General features: G+C 33.7%; 2 long non-coding RNA genes across 17 annotated transcripts in view; one reads left to right on the top strand and one right to left on the bottom strand.

The window, feature by feature from the left end:
- Positions 1-26,905, bottom strand: part of LOC101788210 (uncharacterized) — a 338,370-nt gene that overhangs the window by 288,443 nt on the left and 23,022 nt on the right. The gene's annotated exons all lie outside the window — the stretch shown is intronic.
- LOC134476142 (uncharacterized) lies at positions 929-26,905 on the top strand. Its single transcript, XR_010047673.1, has 4 exons — positions 929-1,056; positions 1,440-1,738; positions 15,621-15,722; positions 25,055-26,905. It is a non-coding gene; the product is annotated as an uncharacterized LOC134476142 (long non-coding RNA).

Below are 26,905 nucleotides of genomic sequence, written 5' to 3'. Positions count from 1 at the left end.
ACAGCTTTTCCTAGGGCGTGTTAGGGGAGTACCACCCAGTTGAGCTGATATATTTGTTTTAGACTTATTGCCAGAACTGTGGGAGGAAGAGACAGAGGTAGGGAGAAAAACAGAGAGTGAGAGACAGAGAGAAAGAGGGAGAGGGACGGTTGTAATTTCTCACAGCATCCTTTGGAAATTAATAGACATCTTGCAATTTTTGTTTTTGTCTGCACAATAAATTACCTTAACAATTTTTATCAAACAGATTCCTTTAGTAAGAATACTTTTATATGTGCTGTAATATTTATCAGAAATTTCATTTATGTTTTTAACTGTACCAGTACATGGTTTTATTAGTACATATAAACTATGTAGAATGGGTTTCATGTTTTCAGATTCATACACTCACATGATTTACTTTGAACATTTGCCACCTCCTTGTCCCCCTTTGCCCTCTATCCCTCTTTATCCCTTTCCTCTTTTCTAATACTCTTTTTCTTCATTGTTTCTGTTTCCTTTCTTTCTGTATTTTTTTCTTCTTTTATTTTCATTTTTGCTGCACAGTGTTAGGGTACATAGTACTTCACAAGCAGATAAAAAGTCATAGAACAATGAAGTGAAAATAACAAAAAAAGATCTCCCATAATTTAAGTGATTAGCAGAAAATCAATAATCAGAAATAAAAACTAAATTATAATTTTTATTGTTTCTGCTAAGAAAAAAATGCTGGGAAGTGACATACTGTGTTAATTAAAAGACAGAAAACATAGTATTTTATCTATACAGAGAAAAAGCATAATGGATATCAAAAATTAAGGTTTATGTGACATTTTTCTGAAATAAAAGACTGTAAGCAACATATTGGCATGAGTTTCTGTATCTGGGAAAATTGATTCAGAGTTACAAAAGCAAAGCATATTGGGAAAACTATTATACTTTGATACCAGATTTTTTTCTTGTAAGTGATTAGGCCCACTGATTTAAAAAGGAAAAAACAGACTGTTATCAGAATAGTCAATATTAACAGTTCAGAAAGCAATAGGACATTTAAGAAACCCAAGAGGAAAATATGAGGTAAGTATTTTTTTTACTACCTAACTTGTTTCAAACCGATAAACTATAGACTATTAAAAACAGAAAATATTTTAATAAGCCTTTCTATATGTGGAAGGCCCACAATTAAAGTAACTGAAGAAATATGAAGACAAAGATTCATAGCAAATTGTAAATACATAATTTATACTTAAAGTTAAATGCTAGTTTTGAGGCAAATGCATCGTACATAATGCCTGCCTATTCTGGATATTTACAATTATCAAAATATGGTATATGGAAAACAACCAAGTAAATAAGAAAAGAAATGCATTCACATATGGCCTGGTTGGCATTAATTTAAAAATAAAATGACATTTAAATTATCTGTCATGGGTGTTCATTATATTCTCTGATTCCCTTAGGTTTAAAATATGTCAGAAGAGGAAAAAAAAAAGATAACTTTTGAATTGACAGTTTAGAGATCTTGCAACGAGCCAGAAAAGATACTTGAAACATGAATTGATGAAGATAATAGGAAGATGAGAACTGATATATTATTGGAGAGAACTGGCAGACAGTTGTGACTTGTGGAGATAAAAACCACAGTCATATCAAAGAGGACTACAGAGCTATAGCTCAGAAGACTTAGAAGATGATCACAGCGGAAATATAAGACACATGAGAAAGACAACTGTAATTATAAGAGACAGTGCCACAAAAGGTAAATCATATATATTTGGAGAAACTCAATTTGTCAAAAGACAAGGTAAAGAAAACAGTCACATAAAGCTTGCGGAATTTCAAACCCGAATTAATGATAGGGCCTATCAAGGAACTTCAGAATTGACTCCTTTGTTTATTTTTATCCTTTGTTTTGTAAGAAGCTTTTCTCAATTTATCTTTTCTGTTTTCTCTTTTACTTTTATATTTTAAAAATTTTAGAAAAATGATCTGTGCCTTTGTTTGAAAAGTCTGATTAAGAAAGAAAAGGAGGCAAAGGTAATTTTATAGAGGAACCACCATATACATACTAGTTCCCCATGGGGAATGTGATTGCTATGTTTTACAAACACATGCTAATAAAATAAGTAAATGAAAATTAAAAAACAAAAGACAACTATCTTCTTATTCTTCTCTGCAGAATTATAAAATTTAAACCTTTAAAAATGTTTATATTAACAATTTAATTTTTAAATCTAAATTTTATGCAAATCTTACCAACTCTGATTGCATTGGTTAATAGGTTATTTTATTCCAGTGTTAGCCCTTATATTGACTTGCCTTAGAATGCTAACACAATTGTATCTTATTAATGTTAAGATAACAGTCTAGTGCTTTTATTAGTGATAGTAGTTAAATTTCTTTACACTTGGACGAGTCAATATCTTCTGATTTGTTTGTTTTTTCATGTAGTTACTTTGTTTTCCCTTGAACTGTTTTTTTGTTTTTTGTTTTTTGTTTTTTTGAAAGAAATCGAACTCAGGACCTCACTCTTCCCAGGCAGGCACTGTACCACTGAGCTAAATTCCTGGCTTCTTGAATTTTTTTCTTTAAAGGGGAAAAAAAAAAAAAAAAAAAACAGAAAAAGGTTACAAATAATACACAATCTCAAAAAAATAAGCAGTTAGAATCACTACCTTGTAATTATATATTATTCTCTTACAAATAGTTGTTCAAGTTACAAAAGTGAGGCATACAAAGAAGACGTTTAAACAGGGAGACTGCAAGCAGTTCTGTTCAAATATCCAACAAAAACTTAGTAATATGGTTATCAATCCTATATGCTTCAGTATACATGCAGTTATATCCTTTAGAGAACTTTTTTTCCCTCTTTTTTACAATAGCAATTATATATTTTAGCTTTTATTATTCCTACATTTCCTATTAGTTTTTATACTAGAGACACAATGTGATACTTATAAATATGATTCTTGTCTATTTCACTAATAAGGATAGTCTCAAGTTGTCTCCATTTGCCTATGAAGGTGTCCAGATCATCCTTTTTATAGCTGAGTAATATTCCATTGTACAAAAATACCACATCTTTTTCACCCACCCTGCAGATGATGGGCATCTTGGTTGTTTCCAAGATTTAGCTATCACAAATTGTGCTGCTATGAACATGGATGCACATATATCACTGTGGCATGACCTTTTTAGTTTTTCTGGGAAAATACCCAGGAGGGAATAGCTGGATTGAATGGAACTTCTAATCCTAGTATCCTGAGAATTCTCCATACTGATTTCCATAGAAATTGCCCCAATATAGACCCCCACCAATAGTGGAGCAGTGTTCCTTTTCCCCCGCAGCCTCGCCAATATTTGTTATCAGTTGATTTCTTGATTGCAGCCATTCTTTCCGGGCTGAGATGAAATCTCAATGCCATTTTAATTTGCATTTCTCGAACGACCAGTGATGGTGAACATTTCTTCATGTATTTATTTGCCATTTGTTTATCTTCATCTGAGAAATGTGTGTTCATCTCAGATGCCCAGTTTTGCAGAGAGTCTTTGAATTTGGGGGCCTGATGTTTTTCAGTTCGTTATGTGTTCTGGATACAAGTCCTTTGTCAAAGGGGTTGCTGGCTAAAATTCTTTCCCACTCTGTGGGTGTTCTTTTTCACTCTGTTGGTGATTTCTTTTGAAGTGCAGAAACTTTTCAATAATATGAGATGCCAGTTGTTGATTCTTTCAATTGTGTCCCATGCAGTTTCCATTTTGTTCATGAATTCTCTGCCTACACCTGTATCTCCAAGACTTCTACCTACCTTGTCTTCCAGGAGATTTAGTGTTTTTGTTTTAATATTTAGGTCTTTGATCCATTTAGACTTTAGTTTTGTGCATGGTGATAGGTGTGGATCCAGTTTCAGTCTTTGGCATGTGGAGAGTCAATTTTTCCAACATTATTTATTAAAGAGGCTATCCTTCTTCCAGTGAACATGTTTAGCACCTTTATCAAATATCAGGTGGCTGAGTGTCTTTGTAGCTGTGCTTGCATCTTCTAATCTGTTCCACTGATTCTCAGGACTATGTCTTTGTCAATACCATGCTGATTTTATCACTGTGGCTTTGTAGTATAGTTTCAAGTCAGGAATTGAGATGCCTCCTGCCTTGCCTTTGTTGCCCAGAACTGCCTTTGCTATTCTAGGTTTCTTCTGTTTCCAATTGAAGTTTCAGAGTTTTCTCTAGATCTGTGAGTATGTTAATGGTATTTTGATTGGGATTGTGTTAAATCTGTTTTACACACAGATTTGTGTTACACACAGAGTTTTGGGAGTATGACCATTTTCACAATGTTGGCTCTTTCTAGCCAAGAGCAAGTAATATCCTTCCATTTTCTAATATCCTCTTCAATCTCCTTTTTTATAGTAGTATAATTTTCAGCATATAGGTCTTTTACATTGTTGATTAGGTTGATTCCTAAATATTTTATTTTGTTTGATGCTATTGTGAAAGATGATGTTTCCATAATTTCTCTCTCATGGAGTTTTTTGTTTGTGTACCGGAATGCTATTGATTTTTTGAGTGTTGACTTTGTATCCAGCTACCTTGCTGAACTTGTTTATTATCTCTAGTAGTCTTTTAATGGAGTTTTTGGGGTCTTCTATGTAGAGTATCATGTCATCTGCAAATAATGATAATTTTACTTCCTCTTTTCTCATTTTTATTCCTTTTATTTCTCCCTCCTATCTGACTGCTGTTGCTAATATTTCCAGAACTATAGTGAATAGGAGTGGTGATAGTGGACATCCTTGTCTTGCTCCTGATTTTAAAATAAAAGCTTTCAGTTTCTGTCCATTTAGTATAATGTTGACTATTGGTTTGTCACAGATGACCTTTATGAGATTGAGGAGACACCATGTATTCTGAGTTTCTGAAGGGTTATTATCATGACTATGTGTTGGACTTTATTGAAAGCTTTTTCTGCTTCTATTAACATGACCATGTGGTTTTTGTTTTTGGTTCTGTTGATGTGGTGTATTACATTTATTGATTTACATATGTTAAACTATCCCTGAATTCCTGGGATAAATCCCACTTGGGCATGATGTATAATCTTCTTGATGATTTGCTGCATTCTATTTGCCAATATTTTATTAGAATCTTTGCATCAATGTTCATTAGTGAGATTGGCCTATAGTTCTCCTTTTTGGTTGGGTCTTTCCTCTGGTTTTGGCATCGGAGTAATACATGCCTCCAGGAATGATTTAGGGAGGATTGCTTCCTTTTCAATTTCATTGAAGAGTTTATGGAGTATTGGCATCAAATCTTCTCCAAATTTCTTGTAGAATTCAACCATGAATCCATCAGGACCTTGGCCTTTCCTTGTTCGGAGGTTTTTAATTACACTTTCAATTTCAATAGCTGATATTCGGTTATTCAAAATTGTTACATCTTCTTGGTTGAACTTTGGTAGTTCATAGGTTTCTAGAAATCTGTCAATTTCCTCTATGTTTTCCACTCTACATGAGTAGAGATTTTCAAAGTAGGAATTTATATCCTTTTGACATTCTATGGGATCTGTAATAATTTCCCCCTTTTCAGTCCTTATTGCATGAATTTTTTTTTCTTTTTCTTTATGAGGTTAGCTAGAGGTTTGCCAATTTTGTTTATTCCCTCAAAAAAACCAGCTTTTTGATTCATTAATTCTTTGTATTTTTTTTAGTTTCAGTTGCATTGATTTCTGCTCTAATCTTTACATTTTCCTTTCTTCTACGAGCTTTTGGGTTTAACTGTGTGTTCCTAGAAGCTTGAGATGAAGCATTAGGTTATTTATTTGTGCTCATTCTGTTTTCTTGATATGACAATTTATTGCTGTGTATTTTCCTCTTAAGACCACTTTCATTGCATACCACAGATTGCAGTATGTTGTTTCTGCATTTTCATTGAATTGTAGGTATTGTTTTATTTCTTCTCTAATTTCACCTGCAGCCACTGATTGTTCAAAAGGTTGTTATTTAATTTCCATGTATTTGTGCAAGCTTTGCAATTTCTTTTGCTGTTAATTTCCAATTTCAATGCGCTATGGTCAGATAGTATGCATGGGATAATTTCAATACCTTTGTAGTTACTTAAGAATGTTTTATGGAATAATATGTGGTCTATTTTAGAAAATGTCCCATGCACAGCTGTGAAGAATGTGTATTCTGATGTGGTTGGGTGGAACACTGTAAACATCTACTAAGTACAATTGCTCGCAGGTATATCAGTTCTGTTATTTCTTTGCTGGCTTTTTATCTAGTTGATCTATCTCTTCATGACAATGGGATGTTAAGGTCCCCTGTTATAATTGCATTCTCGTGTATTTGATTTTTCATGTCGCTTACTATCTGTCTTATATAGGTAGGTGCTCCTGTATTTGATGCATATGTTTATATTTGCTAGTTCTTCCTCTTGAATTTTTCCACTAACGAGTATGTAGTGATCTTCTTTACCTCTTTTAGTTGTTTTAGGTTTGAAGTTCATGTTGTCTGCAAATAGAACAGTTACCCCTGCTTTTTTCTGGGTTCCTGTTGCATGGAATACTGTTTTCCATCCTTTGGCTTTCAATCTATGAGTTTCCTTTTGACTCAGATGTGTTTCTTGTATACAGCATACTGTGGGATCTTGTTTCTTGATCCACTGTGTCAACCTATTTCTTTTGACAGGTGATTTGAAGCCATTTACATTTTTGGATATTACTGATATGTACTGGCTCGACTTTTCCATGCTATGTTCCAGTTGTTTGCTTTCTGTTTTTCCCATTGTTTAATTCCTTGTCCTACCTGGTGGTTTTTTCTATTGTTGTTCTGGGGATTGTCATCATTTTTATTTCTACCTAGTATGCCTTTCAATACTTTTTCTAGGGTTGGTTTGTTGGACATGAATTTCTTCAATTGTTCTTTGTCAAGGAAGTATCTTGCTTCTCCATTAAATTTGAATGAAAGTTTTGCTGGATTGAAAGTTGTTTTCTTTCAGGGCTTGAAATACTTCACTCCAAGCTTGTCTTGACTTGAGGCTGAAAAGTTTGCTGTGATTCTAATGGGCTTTCCTTGATAAATGAGTTGTGTCTTTTCTCTTTTAGTATTCTGTTTTTATGCTGTATGTCTGAGATCTTAATTATTATATGTCTGGGTGTTGATTTATGTTAGTTGTGACTGTCTGGCATTCTACATGCCTCACTTATGTGCATATCAGATTTTTCCCCCCATGTTTGGGAAATTTTCTGCTATTACTTTTGTGAATATTTTAGTTATGTCATTTGTATTGACTCCTGCATTGTCACTGATGCCTACTTATGTTACCTTATTGCTCTTGGCATTATCTGGAAGCTGCTGGATTGTCATTTCATGTTGCTTTTTTTTTAAGTTCTATCCTTTCATGATGGCTAATTGTGATCCTGTCCTCAAGATCAGAAATCCTATCCTCAACTTCATTTAAACAGTTTTGCCAACTTTGAATAGAATTTTTTGTTTCCTGGATGTCTTTCTGAGTTTGTTTCATGAATTCTGCTTGTTTTCTATATTGTTCATTCAAGGTTTCAATCAGTTTCCCATGCTCCTGTCCTTTTTTCTCTATTTCTTCTTTAGCTGCACTAAGCAACTCATTTACTAAGGTTGTTATTTCTATCTTTACATAGAGAGTACTTCTAATTTGATTTCCTCTATACTCTCATGGAGTTGTTTTTTGTTTTTATTTTACTCCCTATCTTTTCAGAGATTTCCAGTGTGTTACTTTTGAAATCCTCAATTTCAATGTCTCCTGTATCTGCTCCTGGTGGACACACTGACTGGAGCTTGCTGAGATCTTCTGTTTGAATGAGGCAGATACTGAATCTCTCTTCAAGCCAGCACAGTTAATCCACTGTAGTCCAAGGTTCTGTGAGAAAGGGTGGCAGTGTTAAGTCCAGGAGGTAGAGAGTGGCCCTGAGGGGCCAACAGATGTCCTGGGTCTGGGTGTCCGCTGGGTGCAGGCCAAGGTCCCAGGGTAGCATTGCGTTCCTAATTGCCAGCTTGAGTTGCACCTATTTCCAGGTTTTGGGCGATGTTTCAAAGTTTCCTGGGTGCACTGGGAATCACCTGGCCCATTTATGGCTCCCGTAGCAGACTGCTGGCACCTGCTGGCCACTTGGAGCTCGCTGGATGTGGGGCTGTTGGGCCAGAGGGGACTCCCTGTGTTCTCTCGTGATTTCAGATGCAGGGTGTGGCCTTACAGTAGTCTGGGAGCAGAGTTTCAAATTTTCCTGTCAGCTGAAATTCACCCCATGTACATGGTCAGGGCTCAGGACTGGATTCCGTGCCCTGCTTGCTGCTTAGAGATAGCTCTTGAATTTTTAATTACTGTTTTTCAAATTGTTAGATTTATTTTTTCATTCATGATGTGTCTTTTCACATTATCCAAAGGCCCATCACTTAAATTTTCTCTTTTTAGAACCTTATTTCACAAAAGCAGAAGAGTGCTTTCAACTCTGCATAAGGTCGAACATCACACAGTCTCTCATTTTCTCCCTTTGTCCACAGAAGGCTTGGAAAGTACATGGACTTCACAGACTGCTGCTTTGCAGTTCCCCTGAAACATTTCACAGTCATAATTGAGAATTTCCTTTCTACTGCTCCATAAGCAGATGATGCGCACTGCAGGATTCCCAGCCATAGAGTTTGAAGCCAGGTTTAAGTTGGTTAAATCCTACATCTCATAAATGTTATGACATATAAATGTGTTAGTATGCACACATCTTTAGAGGACTTGATTGACAAAGTTAAATCATATGTAGCTTACTAAAATATAACTTTCTGCCTTGCATTGAAATGCCCTCCTCCCTGGCTTATTGCTTTGGCAGAAGAAAATCTGTTTAATTTGGCTCAGGAGCTTCTTAAGGGAGAATAGAAAATAAATTGTTAAGATGCCAGAATTTAACCAGGGAAATAAAGCTAACAGAAGAAATTAACTAATGGAAGTACTATATTTAAATAAATAAAGGATAAATTCAAAGTAAAGCAAATAAATAAAATAAATAAATTAAAATATTAAAGTAAACAATTATTAATTTATATTTAGTTTGTATATTAAAATACTAAAATAAATAAAATTTAGAACAAAGAAAATAAGCAAAAATATTAAATAATTAAAGCTTTAAAGAGAAATGTTACAGCACATCCCTTCAAAGAAAAAAAAAAAGAATAGCTAAATGCCATTTTTTAATTTTAGTTTCTGGAACACAGAATCATGCTGTATACCCTCCCACACACAAAAGAAAATAGAACAATAATAACTACAAAAGATTTCTTAAAATACATAATAAAAGGCAAATGAGATAGAATTATGCATACGATTAACAAACGAGCAAGAAAAACTATTATTCAAAACTAGAGATGAAATCCTATGAGGTATGGCGTATATATCCATGTCTCTAGAACATCCTTTGATTAAGGTATTGTAGTACATAAGAATGGATGTGATAGGGGAGGAAAATGAAATAACAATGGAAAAAAACCTTTGAACTAAAAAAAGATTAGTCTCTAGGCAGGATAGTAGTATCAAATGAAAAACAGTTTAAAAATTATCTATGAAAGTAAATATTCACATGGAAATGTAGAATGCTGAATAAAAAAAGAGAAATGGTAAATCTTCAGAAAAATATACACAGAGATGGTAACCATACTAATGTCTAATTTTTTCTTTTCAAAAAAGTTTTGACTCAAAGTATGCTAGCCTAGAACTTGCGGCATGCTTTTAACCTTCACACCAAATCTTTACACATCTCTTTACCATTTGTTGACCTCTACAGGTAACCTGACTTCTCTTTCTTACTTCCTCTCCTAGTTCATACCTGTTCATGCCCCATTCCATAAATTTTCACTTACCGAAACTATTGTGATTTCTCAATCTGATTACTTGTTTTTTAGGCAATTTGACAGAAAATAAGGACAGGGAATGTATTCTTGTTGATATTATTGAGAGGTAGATACTAGAAAAATACATGAGACAATAATAATCATGAGGTTTAATATATTATCAAATATATTTTAAAATACAAGCTAAAAACACACACATATATATATATAAATCAATTTTTATACATGAATTAAATTAAAATTTTAGATATTATATGATGTCTTTCAGGGCAAAAGCATAATTTTAAAAATTTGAGTGCCCAAATAAACAGTCTTGATACATGAAAATGACATTTTGTATGCAGAGATATGCTTTTTCTTTATGATTATGCTAAAATTATAAAATATTAGATTTCAAAGATAATTTCAAGGTATTCCTCACAAAAAAACCTAGAAATTACATGAGGAAATAGAAATTACATGAGGAATAGACCAAAATAAAATGGAACACAAATTTAATAAAATTAATTAAAATTAACAAAAAAAAACCCAAAACAAATTTGCAAAATTTTAGAATACTTAACTGCTTTAAAGGAAATAAAAACAAATTATAGAAAAATCTAAAATATTAAAATCATTACAAATGAAAATTTTGTTTTGTCAAAATGGTACTCAACTGAAAAATGTTAGTGTTAAATGCTTGTCATAAAAGAAGACATTGAGAATAAATGAAACCATAGTTCAAACAATAAGAACAAAAACTAAAGAACCAAAATAAATAAAATATTAAACATTTGAGAAATAATAGTCATAATTAGAGAACAATAATAAACTCCAAATCAAATGTGATTTACAAAAGAGCAACAAAATAAAGAAAAAAATATAAGATTGGTAAAATGGAAGATAAGCTACATTAAAAATAGGGAAAAGGACTTAAATATAATTATACTTTTAAGAGATAAATATATTAAAGTGTAACTCAATAATAGGCAAACTTTACATTAGCAGATAATTTCTTTTCTTTTCTTTTTTTTTTTTGTACTGGGGATTGAGCTCATGATCATGCACTTGCAAAACAGGTGCTTATGTCACTGAGCTAAATCCCCAGCACCAGTAGATAATTTCTTATAACGTCTTAACTACCAAATTTCATAAAAAGATAAATATAATAGGTGAAAGTTTAAATTAAGTTAAAAGCATAGTCAAAGACCTTCAATCGCTAATTAAATACCTGTTTAAATTCAGCACCAACATCTAAAATGGTGTAGTATTTCATTTCCTCATTACACTGCCAACAATAATCAACAGAAATAATGTGAGAGTCTACAATAATGGTTACATTAAACATGATTCAACCAGCAATAGGTGAGTTTTCTTAAAGTTGAGATTCTAGAGAAATGGTATTATCACTGAGTATAAATTTAGTATGCACTTTCTGAAGGATAATTGTAAATGTAAATCTTCTTTGTCTTAGAAAAGACCTATCACACAGAAACACATCAGTATTTATACACAAAGGATGTTAATCTCAACATTATTCATAAAAATTAAAAATATTAAATGTCTATAAATGATTAATAGTGAAATAAAGTACAATATGTTTATTTTAGGAAATACTTTCAAGATTTCAAAAAGTGTGATTTAATTTATATAAAATTTAAAAATTGAATTTGTATTAACTTATAAATTTATATGATGTTTATTTGAATTCTGGTGTTTTAAATCATGATATATTACTTCTTTTTCATTAATTCAAATAAGTCTGATGTGAGAAAAGAAAAAACTAGAGTGGATTATTAAAGCCAAAAATGGTTTCGAAAGGTACAAACGTAGCATAGTTGTTCTTTATTCAGGGTTTCAGTACAGAGCTTCTAAACTCTTGGGATTTCCTGATGGGGATGTCTGCATGCCTTTTTATTCATGACTTTATGCTAATGTAGTGAACTAGATTAGGATACCTAGATACTTTCAGGATTAGACTGGTAATTTGGAAAACCAGGTCATCAGAGTTTTACTTTCAGGCCCCAACTCATTTGCCTCCAGAAAGAGGAGACAGATGACCCTGAACGCCCTAAAGTTCTCCAGTAGTTGGATTTGATGAGCTTCCCGCTGGTGAAGACATCCAGGTACCAGGAGGCTGGCATTCTCAGGAGGCCGCAGCTGCTCTAGGCTTATAGACATCCCCACACTGCTGGAATAGCCTTGGCCTTTAGCAATTTTTGAGTTGTGTCCTTTTACAGGAAACAAATCAAGGTAAATAAACTTCCTGAATTTTTCCAGTCTCCCTGTCAAATTATCAAAACTTAAGAGAAGGTTGTAGGAAATCAAGTTACAGTAGGAGTCAGTGTGAAGTACAGATGGCCAATGACTACTAAGTGGGATTTGCAGTCGGGGCAGTCATTTGGGACTGGATCACTTCAGCTGCAGGACCTGCACCAATCCTGTTTGTGTCAGAAATGAATTGCATTGTTGAAAACTCAGTTCATGTCTGGAGAATCAGAGTACCTCAAAAAAAGATATCAGAAAGGGATTTACATTTGTTACTCTATGATTCCTGTCTGTGTATTTTCATTTATTTATTTTTAATACCAAAGTTGTATTTGATTTCTATTTATTCTTAAAGTCTTTTATTGTGTTAAGAAATATGGTGAATGTACCTTCTAATGTTTTATTGTCTTTGACGCTTTTCCTTTTAGTTGTGTTATTATCCAGTTTTTGTGTCTATTAGTGGTCCTAGTGCCTACTTTACTAGCTAAAATTAAATGAAATAAAATTCAACAGTGGTTAGTAAAACACTGCAAAAATTTTAGGAGAAATGATGAAATGAGCAGTATTCCTAAGCATGTCAAGATAGTCTCTAAGTGCTCTACAAAATAATACAAACAAACAAAAGAGACAATAAAATTGAATGTATGCTGGCTAGATGAAATGCAAAAAATTATGATTCTGAAATTATCATTAAGAATTGTAAGACCGGCGTCGCAGAGGAGACCTCAAGGACTCAGCTCTCAAGCAAGAACAAAGGGGTTTTTATTATTCCGTGTGCACAGGGTCCTCCAAACAGGTGGAAACGGAGAACCCCAAATTGGGGCAAGGCTGGTGTTTTTAAGGGGAAAAAAACCGCAAAGCAAGCAAGCGTTGTTACAGAAGCCAATCATAGCGATTAGAGCAGGGCTGATGGTGAGCTGTCCTTAAGGGATTGGGTTCCTTAGTGGGGCGAGGGAGTGTCTCCCAAGGGGTGGCATTTCTTAGGAATGGGCGTTTGTCTCATGACTGAGAGATCTGCCTTAGGTTAAGGCTGTTTGTCTTAACTGTTTAAGAACACTGGTTCCTGTGGGGGTGGAGCTGCACAACCTTAATTACCTTACTTTAGCACCACAACCGTTCTATTTGTAGAGGGCAACAATGGTTAGCATATCAATTAGGTAAGATTTTACAATTCTTTACAGAGAGCATTGATTAACATATCAATCCTTTGCCCAGAGGAAAAGGAAGACACACATTTACAGTAAGGCCAAGTTATAGGTATTACTATGTTATAAATGAAGCTATTTTTGTGAAGAATGTACAATCTGATGCAATTAACACAATTTGTGACTGGGCTACCGGATAGGGAAGACCCGGGATGTCAGGAGCTATTACCTCAGGCCTTTGTTTTATTGCCTTTAGGAAGTTAAAACTTAACCTAGTTAGATTTGAAGGGAGAAGGGCAGGGGAAGCAGCAGATGGAACGAGCTTTCTTTGTCTCTTCAGAATCATGTGGTTCAGGTTGGCCTTGAACTCACAAACGTCCTCTTGCCTCAGCCTTCTTTGTTTCTTTCTTAAGATTTTAACATCTTTTTTTCTTAGAATTTTTATTTTTTGAATATTTAAGAATTATAAATGTATATTATATGAGAACAATAAAAATAGCAATTGTGTTTAATTGACAGCAGGTGATCAAATTGTAACAACCAACTGAACTGAGTCAGAGTGGCTCTGGGTATGGATGGATCATTTGAGGACTGTTGCCAACAACATCAAAAGGGTAACTGGAGAGGAAGGGCTGTTGGTTCTCCTGGAGGAGCTTGTCAAGCTTCTTTCCTGACACGAACTTGGCTGTTATCATCATCAGAGGAGCTCAGGATCTTATTGTCTCTGGAAATGGCTGCAGTTCACTTTGGGGGAGCTCTATTTCTTACTTTGAGCATCACTTCCTGGCTTCAGCGGGGAAGATGGTATGCTGTCCAATCTCCCCGAGTAGCTTGTTGCATTGGTTTCCTGATATGAACTCGACTGTTCTCATCATCAGAGGAGCTCAGGACCTCATTGTTGCTGAGGGATGCCTGTGGTACTTTTCAGGGGAACTCTGGTCCTTACTTTGAGCATTGCTTCCTGGGTCCAGTGCAGACTCCTCAGCCCACAGGCACAGATCCTTCAACCTGCTGGCACAGACTTTCTAGTTTCCTCTACTGTCTTCTGGACCTTCCCAGGGCAGATCCATGAAACAGACTTGCATGAGATATTATTATGGGTTCTAGGTCTTCAGCTAGACTCATGTAGGATGTTGCCATGGGATCCAGTCTCTCAGCTGGATTCTTTAGGGTTTTTCATATGTGACAGATTTCCTGCACTTTTTTGTGTTTGACTCTTCAAATGATTATTATAAAATAATTTTATAAATTATGTATTCTGTATTAAATTATTTCCCCTGAAAACCCTGACTACAATAGTAACTTAACAACTAGAAAAAGTAAATTGACAAAAATTACATGACTATTCTCAAATAATTAATGGCCAAAAGTTCTAGGATAAGAAAACATATTTGCTAATCACATAATATGAAACTTTAAATCCTTTCCCATATAAACCCGCTGTGATATAAATTCACGTGGTGGAGAATTAGAAGCAAATTATTAAATATCTTGTACTTTAAGTTTTGATTATTACTGTTATTCACATAAATATTCAGTGAATATAATATTCATGCATGATAAATCTACTAGATATTCTGAACAATCACGAGCCATATCTGCCACTGAAGAACTTTAAAATACAGTATGCTTCATTTTCTAAATTTTTATGAGTCATCATTAAATATTCTTTCCTCCTTTCACACCTGGTCTTTTTCAGATTAGAGGAATTATTCATTAGTCCTAAAATTCAACACTCTATATTTAATCTACTTAAATCCACTCATTTTAATAAAATAAACAATCATTAATTCTGGAACTCCAAAGAATATGTGACTTGAAAGATAAATATGCTCTGAAGCAAAAGTAATTTTTCACAGTTTCTTTTCAGGGATAATTTATCCCTTGTATGAGTTAAGACTGGTATTTGCTTACTGTTAAAGAACATAACATTGAGTCTTACTCTTGTCATTACTTCTAACCCCTAACTTACACTTAACAACGAAAGCTATTGTAGATTGTTTTAGGCTGTTCTTTGAGATCATTGTATGAGGAAAGTTTCTGTTCAAGTTCAAAGCAAAATAAGCAGTTTAGCTCAGTGAAATGCTGACTCACAGCAATAAATGTTTATCACTATATCTTTCACTAGCAATGAATGTATGCTCCTGTTGGCGAAAAGGTCAGTGATTTCCAGGTAAACTGCTCCCTCCACTGGTTCAACAATCACTGGACTGCTATGTTCTAAATAAATATTTTGAATTCTCTAAATACTACTGAATATAGAGACCTCTGAGAACTTTAAACTATGTGTCCTCTGTAGATTACTAAAACCTTATTGCAAATGAAATGAGGCAAAGAAACCCATACTAATCCATACAAACACCTGAACTCTTTTCAGGGAGGTTCTACAAGTTGGAAAACTTTGAAAATTATCTTGAAGATCCCAAGAAATATGCTAAGATTCTAAAAGGAGAAACAAAATCACTAAACTGCTATTAATGTAAGTACTCTAAATATTAAAGTTTTCTTTCGCCGATTGCTATTAAAATGTAGAGATTGAATTGTTTAATCATAGTATGTAATCAACTAATTCTTTGCCCTTCTTTTATAAAGCACTCATTCCAAAAATAAAAGAGTATTTTCAGTTTAAAAGAATACTCATTGTAGGATGCCTGTATGCCTTTGTCTTAAGTATGACCCAGTCTTCTGTGGTTTAAAGATACTTTTCCACAAAGTTCATATATTGAAATTTTAATTTCTAAAAAAGTAGGTTGATGCTATTTGCAGATGGGGTTCCTGATTGGTGATTAGCATTAGAAGAGGCTGAGAGAGTAATTTCCTCATGATAGTAAAGGGGGACAGGGGCTAAAAAACCAGTTAAAATGTCTTACATACATGCACCAGTTCCACACAAAAAATGGAATGCCAGCATTATGTACTGCAAACATAAACACACACACACACACACACACACACACACACACACACGAAGAGAATCAAGAGATGTATGGGAGAGGAAGGGAGAGGATGAAAAGAAAAATTAGGATGATTTATGTATCTGTACGAACTCTGCACAAGGAATGGAAACATTATATGCTAACAAAGAAATGATCTGGGTGGGGGGAGGAAGAGAGAGCTACCTGAATTAGGCACATGAGCTCTCTCAGGGTGAAATCCCCCTCCTTTGTGTCACCACACAGCAGGGAGACCTACACTGCAGCCCAGGGTCTTGTAACTGGACCTCCCAGCTTTGGGGGTGGTGTTTTGTTTTAACCGTAAACAGTGACTTAAGATACAGTTCTACTTTGATTTATTCGTGAAGTGATACAAAGATAAAGCAGTTTACTAAATAGCTCCCAACGTCAGGACATATCAGATCACCTGACCCCTCTTCTGGTATTATTAGTAGTTCCTAAAATTTTGATGCCTGCATCAGAAGTATCAGCAGGGACTTGTTAGGCATGCAAATTCTTGGCTCTTACCCTAGACATCAATTCAGAAACTGGAAAGTGGGGTAGGAAGTAATCTGGTTTTAATTCTCAAAATCATGATCATGGTAACATATGCTAAAGCCAGAAAACTGTATTCTCAAAGTATAATCAAGATTTTAAAGGCAAATTATTTAGTAGAATTAATGAGAAAAATACTTTTTTGAGTATAACACTGGGAATTGACTCAAAAGAACCAGTTTTTCTCTCTTTTTTTAATTTTTATTTTTGAGAATGTTACCCATGCCAGGCTTGAATTTATGATCCTCCTGTCTCAACCTCCCAGAGTTACAGACATGTGGCATTACATGTGATTAAAATAAGTTTTGATAGTTGTTTATGTACTAAATGTAGTGAGTATAATCAACTTCTGAGTCATCCTCTGTCTTCAGGCAATCAAAGAGGATTATTCGTTCTCACCAGTGTTAACTGTATCTGTCATGATGCCCCATCTTACTTTAACCAAAAACACTTGTTCATTTTTAAACCTTACTTAACGAAAAACTCCTGTGTGAATTTTTTTTCTCACACATGTGGGTTAAAATCTTGGCATTTCTTTAGTATTACAGGCATATTTCTACAAAACAGTGCTTTTTGTTTTGTTTTGTTTTTGTACCAGGGATCAAACTTGCAACCTTGCATTTGCCAGGCAGATGCCTGTGCTGCTCAGCTACATCCCAGGCTCCTAGGAAGGAATCTTAACACTTCATTTATTCCTGCATAGCAACGGCCCGTAATTGATAGATTTCCAAACATTTCAGGCTACAAAAAAAAAAAAAAAAAGTATTTTATTCATTTTTGCATTTTGGCTCCAAAAGCAAAGCGCCTAGCCTAAGCAAGCTTTGTATATACATTTGTGAAACAAATGACCATGTGAATGAAATTTATCTAACCCCTATGTTTTGTGTTTCTGTTTGAACTTAGAGTTTCACATGTTGTAAGCATGTACTTCATCACTGGCCTGTACCATAAGAATTTAAATTCGTGAATTTAAGTTCCTATAACTTTCTGCCTTACTAGAGAATTCTAGTCAGCATCATTTAGCATTTTTCTTTGCCTTAGCAAACTCTAATAAATCAACCAAAGACTTTAAAAAATGATATTGAAGCCCTTCTATAAGCCACCAAATGACTGATATTGTTATGAAGTGTAGCCATGACATGAGAATTTTTTAAAATACCCCAGGTAATTCTAATATAAAAACAAACATGAGATAAACAAATCAAATTAGTTCATCTCCAAATCCACATCAAGAAGTATATTAAAGCTGTGTAAATGTGCCTGGTTTGGGTCTACTAAATTGTCTTATTGGTTTATCATCTTTATTGAGAAGAAGAAAACAGTATTTAAAAGGTTAGGAAATTTAATAGGAAAGACACATATTTCTATTACTGAAAACTCAAAGTAATTGCCTCAAAAATATTACCTAAGTTCTTCCCCACGCCAAAGTTGACATATAAAAATTTAGTTTCTATAAATAAATACCTAACAAGCTTCCGCCTTAGTCAACAATGGTATTTGCAATTTCCATGAAAGACGAATTACTTTGCTAGACAGTTCTTAGAGTCACATTCTGATTCTTTAGTAAAAATGACATAGGAAATACCATTGTATGGATTTCTGATAGGATTTCTAATAGAATATTCATACATTCTTACTTAGTACATTTTTGGTCATTCAAGGCTGAAGATTCAAACTGGTCTTCTCCTGTTTGTATGACATTATATTCGAGAAGGTAACAGAAAAATTAAAGGTAGACAAAAACAAAGGAAACATTTTTTAAATTTATAGACTTTGCTTAAAATATAACTTGCAGGCATAGCAGAAACACTTAATGTGGTACTTAGCGACCACGGGCAGGAACCCTTCATTTCACCGAACAGTGAAAGTCTGAAACTACTTCTCCAGTACAGACCGGCCCAGCGCTCATGCACACCCCTTGATGAGGGCAGCTCACTCATCACAACTTCCCAGGGTGTCACTGACTGCAGGCAGCTGTTTGCCATCCTGATTTCATTTACTTTGCATATATAATCATTAGTGTAATAGTGGATTGTAGCCTACTTTTAGGGTTTTTTTTGAGGATATCCATAATATTTTCCATACTGGTTGCACTAATTTAGATTGTCACCAAGAGTACATGTTCTGTTTCTCTGCACCAGCACCAGTCTTTTATTTATTTATTTATTTATTTTTCCTTATTAGACAAAACCATTCGGACTTCAGTGACATAGGGCATGAATCTGGATATCCATGTACTGGATAAATGTACTGGTAAAATTAAATTCCACCTCTCATCATACACAAAAATAAATTCAAAATGGCTCAAAATTGTAAAAGGATCTAAAATGAAACTACTAGAAAATATAGAGGAAACATTACATTTGTAAAGGCAAGGATTTGTTTTTCTTTTTTTGGTATAAGATTCCAAAAGCACAGGAAACAATCAACTACAGATAAATGGAGGCTATATGCAGCTGAAATGTAAGTAAATGACAAAGTGATGAGATAATATTCAGAACAGGAGAAAATATTTGCAAATTATTTATTTGCCAAAGGAGTAATATCCAGAGGTAAAGAAATTAAAAAAATTAAACTCTGAATTTTTTTTAAAAACACACATAACCCAATTAAAGACGGAAAACTATTTGAATGAATAGAGAACACATACAAGTGATCAACACACACATGATAGTAAAACACTGTGTCACTAACCAGGGAAATCTAGAAGAGTAAGGTTTTATATAACAGCCTTTCTAATACAGCTATACTCTATATAAATGTAGCTACACGGTATAGCTATATTAAAAAGAGATGCAGAAAGAATTACACAACTTAAAAACAAAACTGAAAGCTGGATAACTGGTTTCAAACATTCCCTATTGTGATATCAAAAGGTCAGCCATAAAAGCATGGGAAATTTTGATCTGCTTTATTCAGGTTGAAGGTTAATATTGCCTTGCTTTCTAATGAAATTTCACTAATGATGTATCTTCCCTAACTCTTGAACAAAGATACTTCAGTCCCAGGCTAGTATGGTAAGGTGGGATTCCTAAATTCAATATCATTTACTCTTTTTTTAAAAATTATATTTAGCTTATGAGAACACTCATACAGTTGAGAAAACACTCTGAGTAAAAGATATTATTATTAAAATGCTGTTTGCCTCATATACACCTCATATATTTTTAAAATGACAATGTTGATAAAACAAATCTGACAAGGAATTAAAGGTTCATATGCTGACTTTGCAATCTATTTTAGTTATTTAGATTTATATCACGACATCTGTAAAGTTCTGATCGTCATTGTCACAGTGTAGGTGGTGACTGTACCCCAAACATCCATGGCCTTTGGAACAGCACTTCTGGGAAGTTATAGGATCTGTAGGATGTGAGGAATGCGGGAAGCCATCGAAGGACTGTGCAATTCTAGACTCTTGTTTCTGTTTTGACTTCTGACTTTCACTGTGATGTACTCTTTCCTCACAGATTCAGAATTGTGGTTCTGCCTAACTGTGGACTGGATTCATTAACACCAAGCTAGAATAAGCCATTTTTGTTTTAATTATTGCAGATATTTTGTGCTGGTGGAAAACTAAGAGTCTGCTTAAAAAATGAATCATGTTAAATTTTCACATCTTTTCTGTTAATTGAAGATCACTGCTATGAGAAATGGTTTACAATTTTCTACTGTAGTGTTCATAGTTCTGAAATATACATTTCAAAGATAAATCAATGTTGTATTTTTATGTATGACTAAAAACTTCCATGTTATACGTATTTATGATATTTCAAACATTACACATGCAACTAAGCTAAATAAAAATTTTAAAAAGAAATCAGAATAAACATTATACATGCCTAGGTTTCTCCGAGTAAAAATTTCAAAAATAACATTTTGGAGACACAGAGATTTACAGATTTCCTATGTTTATCTAGAACATAAGAAGTTAAAAATAATAAGGCTTTATTTTTAATATTACTTGAGCACACAAGCATTCTGTAATAGAGATCACAAGTAAGAAAAACTTGCTACCAATACATTGATATCTTGGGTATATAAAACACTTGTAAATGCACAATATATAATTTATTTTTCTTTAAAAGAGTACAATACTAATGTCTTATAATTCACCCATTTATTTGATTTTAATTTGAATTTATAAGAACACAAAAAACCTTAAAACCTTACTTTCTGTTTGGTGAAATTATAACTCATTGCATTTGTTTAAAATTTTCTAATTTTTACTGTTTTGCTCTGGTTCACTTTCAAACTTCAAACATTTCCTCTTTTCACCTAGAATTTAGAACTCTGATGGACGTCATAATGCATTGCTCCGTATTCCTTCAGGAAGAAGTTACTAACTCCCCAGTTAGTAAGCAAGCTATTCTTTGCTATTAGTCATTTGCAGTTACTTTCTTCTAGGGGCAGCAAGAGACCAAAGACTCTTCACTCACATGAGGACATGACAACAGATCCCTCTTCCCAAGTCAAGGGAAATGTGAAAAGTTACTGAGTTACCCAGTTTAACTTCTCCTGCAGCCCTCCCTCTGGAGTTGTTCATTCTTAGAGTATTCAATTTATTTTTAACACACTAATTTTATTTAAAAATCTACCTCTTGGGAAAGAGAATGTGTGACATTACAGTACATTTGACTCATGTAAAATGATTTTTTTCTAGAAAATATCTTAACTTTGTTAACATTAAGGCCCTTTAATTTTCTTGCTCCTGACTCTAGGATTAGCCACTAAGTCTCTGAATTACTCAATACCAAGGGCCCATGCCAGAGTTCCAAAGTAATCACACTGAAATCATTCTCCTTAGGTGTTACGGTTTTAAGGTACTATAGTGTTGTTAGACTTAATGCTGATTTTTAGGGATTGTTAAACCTGTGTGATGAGGTTGAACTTGTGGAATGTTAAGAATAAGCATAAGTTTGTATCTGGAATGTGTATGGTTACCACATTGTGAGTGGTGCACTGCAACGGTTGATAAATTGTGTCAACTTGTGAAGTTTATGAATTTAACTAAGCCACTCATCAGGGAGCCATGGTCCTGACTTTATAAACATCCCTATTCTGTACAAGAGGAAAACAAGGAGGTGGTGTGAGTGCTACACACACCTCCAGGTGAAGGCAGCCTGCTTACAATAGGAGGGAAGAACAGAGGCTGGCTCTTCCCCTGTGGCCCTTGCTGCTTTTGCTGTACTTTATCACTCAGAAGTGTTGTCACTGTGCCATGTCATACTGCCTTGGAGTCAGTTGATTACAGACCGAAACCTCCACAAGCTGTGAGCTAAACAAACCTTTCTTTCCTTAATTTTGGGTGTTCAGGTATTTTGTTTTACAACGAGAGAAAAGTAACCACAGCATTAGGCTTGAGGTTAAGGCAGATATTCCCAGTCTAAAAGAATTAAGACAACGAGATTCATAGCACAACACTTTCCAAAGTAATCACCTTTAAAAACTTGCTTATTTCATCCTTTTCCTTTTTTTGTTTAATGAGTCAGTCACAAGATTGTTGGGTATGATATTCTCACAACTCAGTTTGAAATGCAACTATTTTCTTTATTGTTCAAGAAGCAAGAAACGAAGATGAGTTCAATGAAACATCTAGGTATATGTATAAGATCTGAGGCCTTTATGTGGACTGACCTTAATTAAAATATTGTGAGACTATAACAAAAAATAAAAAAAAAATCTTCCTAATGCAGACAATTATTTTAAACTATTGCTACTAAGACTGATGCAATTTAACCTTTTTAAAACTATTAAGCATGATCTCTCACTGTCTGAATGTTGGCTGCATACAAATTTTTCACACCACTTATTTGATTTTACACAAACAATAACTACTAATAACTCAATATTGGTTACGTACTTCTCCCAAAAAGGTTTGATTTGTTCCTAATTTCTCTAATGTTAGCTGAGAAAATTTCATAAAACATTGCTAATTCAAAAGCATTATTTATTCTACAACAAGTTTCAGAAAGACAATCAGTATCTCTTCCTATTAAATATCAACTCTGTGAAATTATCATAATAGATCATTATGAGGAATCGAATGTACAATCTATTATATTATATGTGTATAATAAAATAGATAATATTTAAAATATTTTAGTTTATGCTGAGCAACTTCCTAGCAATTAGAATTAAGCCTGGTCTTTGATTTCAAGTACAAATTTTATGACATACTTGCTTGTCTCTCTGACTTTTCTTTAATATATGACCTAAATAAATAAATAATATTTGTTTGTTTTATTGACTTTTGATTTTTAAACAACTGAAAGAAAACATTGCTATAAATTTCCTATTTTATTTAAGCAACTGTACATTATACCACAGGTGTCTGAATCTAACCTAGTATTCCAAGGTGAAACATTGAAGATCAACCCTATTGCTTGCAAGACGAGATTTTTTTTATTAAGAAGAGAATTTAAAATAAAAATTCCTAAGGCTCTACTTTGGTATTACTTTAAAGTTACTTTTCTGTATAATGTGTGTCAAAAAGAATGATAAGATTACAATACAAATTAAATTTATGTGTAATATTATTAGTGAGATCAGCTATAAAAATTACTGCTGACTTTCTAACACAAAGACGATTATTTTCTGAGCCACTACCAGGAAAACAGACTTTATTCCCTTTATGAATTATAATAATGGATTTGCAGCAATGATCCACAGGGTCTTTCCTGCAAGGATAGAAAGGTCAGGGTCAATATCTGCATCTAATAAAGGAAGAGAAAGCTGGCGGGATGAAATATCCACCACTGACCTAACTAGCATGTTTCACTAAAATGAACCCCGAACCTCAGAAATTATGGTCGCATTTTATTATGAGTGGCAGTAGTAATATGATTTTGGTTTTTAGTGTACATGAAGATACAATAATTATATCATTGTATTGCTAAGAATGTGCATTTATTTACTAAGTTTTTTAATATTATACTAAGCTTAATGAGAAAAATGTCTGGTTCCTGTTCTCTGCAAGCTCTTATATGAAGTATTACATGCAACCAAAGAATTTCAAATGACACTTAAGCAACAATATTTCTTTTCAAAAGTATTTTGTGAACTTCAAGCCTGTTAATCTATTTGCTTTGGCTACAGCAGAAGAAAGTGGCAAAATTAATATAGTGAGTACCGAAGCTCCTCCATAAAAATTTTTACAATAGACTGTTCCATAGCGTTATGACTTCCCTGGGTTAAAATTTATTCACTTGCAGAATTACTTCATATATTACAAATTTTGTTCACATATGATCTCCGTTGTAAAATGATTCGCAAATTCTCTAAGAACAATTAATCTCTTTGCTCCCAAAACACCAGAGTGTACCATAGTGGAAAAGGAAAAAGCAGAGACTTTGTTATTGGACTGCTCCTGTTGATTCCAATCTCTGCTATTTTACTTGTTACGCAGCCTCAGACAAAACATTTATCTGTATGCACCTCTGCTATTCTTAAAGCAGAACTAACATCAATTTCACAATACTGACTGGACAAAACATAAATGTGCACAGTACCTGATATATTACAAATACTCAAAATGTCAATATTTATTTGTGAAATACATAAAAAATAACAGTAGCTTGGTAATATTATTTTATATAATAATTACTAGTACTATATAAGTCTCTTTCTTCTCTACAGGACTGTGATTAAATTAAAGACCAGAACTTGAACTTTCTTACTTAGTTTATTTCCTTGACTCAGACAGGTTTTTACAAGTAGGTCTTCAGTGAATGTTTGTGAAACTAATGATCCAATAATTAAATAACACAAAAAGAATATATGAAAAAAGGGTGGTTACTGAATATGATGAGAAAGACTGAATTAGTGTTACTCCCTAGTGAGAAATCAAGCAGCACAAGGAGATAATATTTCCTTTTGTGAGATGATAGTTATTAGACTATTTCCTCTGTTAACTATTTTGGTGACTATGTCTAGGTTTTGTGGCCAGTACCATGTTGGTTAAATTACTGTGCAATAGCAGTATAACTTGAAATCAAGTAGGATAATATGTGTAGCTTTCTTTTTTGCTTTTTTATGATTGTTCTGGCCCTCAAGCTATTTTGTGGCTCACATAAATTTTAAATTTCCTTTTTCTATTTCTATAAAAATTGACGTGAAATTTTCACAATTTGTAAATTACCTAAGGAAGTGTAGACATTTTAAACAATATTATGTTTTTAATCATGTGCCTGAAATGTTATCTTCAATGTCTTTCATCAAGGTTTATAGTTTTCAATGTGCAAGTCTTTTATTTTCTTGCTTGAGTTTATTCCTAAGAGTATTTTGGTGACTATTGCAAATATTCTTTTGATTTCTTTTTCAGATATCTTGCTGTTAATGTATGGAAATGCCACCAATTTTTGTATGTTGATTACACTAAAAGTTTACTTTGATCATCTATGAGAAAGTGATGGTCTTCACAAAATAGTGTTGGAAAAGTGAATATTCACATTTAGAAGAATGAAATTGGATTTTTTTTCTCAAACCATATGCTACAATAAATTCAAAATGGATTAAAGATGCTCCTCGTAAGGACAGAAGCAGCAAAATGTTAACAAAGAACAAAGAGCAGAAATACTACATAACATCAGGATGGATAATGAGTTTTTAGATTTGACTCCAACACAAACAAAACTAAACTAAACTAAACTAAAGGGGATTACATTAAATTAAAAGGGTTCTACATAGCAATGGAATTAATTACTACTATAACAAACTACAGTTAAGCAGAAAATGTTTGCACACTGTACATCCAATCAAAGGTTTTATTCAAGCTCTATGATGTGGCTCTACTGGGCATCATGGCCCATGCCTGCAATTGTAAAACCTGGGAGGCTGAGGCAGGAGGACTGCTGAGAGTTCAAGGGCGGTCAGGGCTTCAAAAACCAAAATCAAACAAGCAAAAAGATAAAGTGGCTCAAACAAATCAATAGCAAGAAAAAATATTAGATTAAAAAATGGACAAAGTAGGACTGGGGATTTAACTCAGTGGCATAGTGCTTGCATGGCAAGCATGAGCTTGATCCCTGGTTTAAAAATAAAAATAGCAAGCAAAGACCTTACACAGCTATTACTAATATTCAAAAGCTACACAAACACCGCATAACATACTTAATAATTAATGAAATGTAAATAAAAACAAATGTAGATGTCATCTCATGCCTATTAGAATGAGTGTAATCAAAAATGTAAAAAACACTTTGGAAAGGATATGGAAAGGAGTGTATATTGTTGATGCAAATATGTATATTACTAGTCATTATGGAAATACACACGGCATTTCCTCAAAAACATGACAGAAGAATTATCATATACTACATCAATCCTACTTCGAGGGATTACCTTCAAAAGATTAGAAAATAGAAATTAGAAATATTTGAGCAGATATCAGAACTTTCATGTTCATCGCATCACTATTCACAATAGCCACATTATGGAATCACCCTTACCTACACGCATAGATAAATAGATAAAGGAAGTGTGAGATATACACATATACATATATGTAATTGAATGCCTTAAAAAAAAGAAAACCTTAGGAAAGAAAATTTTGTCCTTTGCAACAAATGGATGGAATTGGTGATCAATGGTGATCATGGATGGAATTAGTGCATGAGGTCAGGTATGAAAAGACAAATATTGCAAGATCTCACTTATCTGCAGAAGCTCAAACAAGCACTAGAAACAGAGGCGAACGGTGATTACGAATGCCAGGGTTTGGGGAAATGTGATGGAAGGAAAGTGTTCACAGGGTGTAAAGTCTCAGTTATATAGACTGAGCATTGATTTTGTTTTGTTTTGATTCAGATCTACTGCACAGTGTGGTGAATATAGTTTAAGAAAGAGTACTGTAGGGCTTGGGATTTAGCTCAGCGGCATAAGCGCCTGCCTTGCAAGCAGGCAGTCGTGAGTTTGATCCCTGGTACCGATAAAAAGGAAAAAGACAAAAAAAAAGAAAGAGTACTGTGCATTTCACGCTTGCTGAGAGCACATTTTAAATGCTCTCACCATAAAAAAATGTGTTTAGTATTTGTAGTGATGGAGATGTTCAGGAATTCAATTTAATTATTGCACATTGTACTCTGCATTCACAAAGCATAGCTTCATTTTGTGGTCCATAATATTCAAAATTATAAATTTCCAATTTACAATAAAAAATAAAATATACCATGTC

Source organism: Cavia porcellus, unplaced genomic scaffold, assembly GCF_034190915.1.
Source record: "Cavia porcellus strain 051 isolate PalLab524CR breed Dunkin Hartley unplaced genomic scaffold, mCavPor4.1 scaffold_5, whole genome shotgun sequence".
Classification (NCBI taxonomy): domain Eukaryota; kingdom Metazoa; phylum Chordata; class Mammalia; order Rodentia; family Caviidae; genus Cavia; species Cavia porcellus.
The sequence above is the reverse complement of the archived record's forward strand: the minus strand, read 5'-3'. Positions and strand labels throughout refer to the sequence as shown.